This window comes from Lithobates pipiens, unplaced genomic scaffold (assembly GCF_037356315.1).
Source record: "Lithobates pipiens isolate NorthernLeopardFrog02 unplaced genomic scaffold, aLitPip1_a1.2 Scaffold_3, whole genome shotgun sequence".
Taxonomy (NCBI): domain Eukaryota; kingdom Metazoa; phylum Chordata; class Amphibia; order Anura; family Ranidae; genus Lithobates; species Lithobates pipiens.
This window is the reverse complement of record NW_027507790.1, coordinates 183128707-183130288: the sequence shown is the minus strand read 5'-3', so window position 1 is coordinate 183130288 and position 1582 is coordinate 183128707.

Below are 1582 nucleotides of genomic sequence, written 5' to 3'. Positions count from 1 at the left end.
AAAACCAACGGCCATCCCCTCATCACGGAGCGCTCCTGGAGCGAACCGGACCGCCGTATCCAGCGGGAGGGGGTCCGATCGGACCCCCCACCCGCTGGAAGGCAATCACGTAGATGTACGTGATTATGCCTGCCTGTGCCATTGTGCTGACGTACAATGGCAATACGGCGGTCCTCAAGTGGATAGTGTACATACTGGACAATAGTTAATACACTGCTCTATAGAGAACACACTGCGCTATAGTGAATACACTGCTATATATTGAGCACACTGCCGCCTAGTGAACTCACTGCTCTATAGTGAAGACACTGGTGTATAGTGAGCCCACTGAACTATAGTAAATACACTGCTCGATAGTGTGCATACTGTACTATAGTGAACACACTGCCCTATAGTGAGCACACTGCATTATAGTGAATACACTGCCCTATAGTGAATACACTGGTGTATAGTGAACACATTACACTATAGTGAATACACTGCTCTAAAGTGAACACACTGCTCTATAGTGTATACACTGGTGTATAGTGAACACACTGCACTATAGTGAACACACTGGTGTATAGTGAACACATTACACTATAGTGAATACACTGCTCTAAAGTGAACACACTGCTCTATATTGTACACACTTCACTATAGTGAATACACTGGTGTATAGTGAACACACTGCTCTATAATGAATACACTGCCCTATAGTAAACACACTGCACTATAGTGAATACAATGCACTATAGTGAACACACTGCTCTATAGTGAACACACTGGTCTATGGTGAATACACTGGTGTATAGTGAACACATTACACTATAGTGAATACACTGGTGTATAGTGAACACACTGCCCTATAGTGAATACACTGCACTATAGTGAACACACTTCACTATAGTGTACATGCTGCTTTATATTGAACACACTGCACTATAGTGAATACACTGGTGTATAGTGAACACATTACACTATAGTGAATACACTGCTCTAAAGTGAACACACTGCTCTATATTGTACACACTTCACTATAGTGAATACACTGGTGTATAGTGAACACACTGCTCTATAATGAATACACTGCCCTATAGTAAACACACTGCACTATAGTGAATACAATGCACTATAGTGAACACACTGCTCTATAGTGAACACACTGGTCTATGGTGAATACACTGGTGTATAGTGAACACATTACACTATAGTGAATACACTGGTGTATAGTGAACACACTGCCCTATAGTGAATACACTGCACTATAGTGAACACACTTCACTATAGTGTACATGCTGCTTTATATTGAACACACTGCACTATAGTGAATACACTGGTGTATAGTGAACACACTGCACTATAGTGACTACAGTGCTCTATAGTGAACACACTGCTCTATAGCGTACACACTGCACAATAGTGGATACTCTTCTCTATAGTGAACACACTGGTGTATAGTGAACACACAGCCCTATAGTGAATAGACTGCTCTTGGTTGGTAATTGTGCCAAAGAAACCTACACCATAAAAAAAATTCTAGATCAAATCAACATGCACAAAGCAAGAAAGGGTAGACTGTCTTGCAGAAATTCCAGATCCC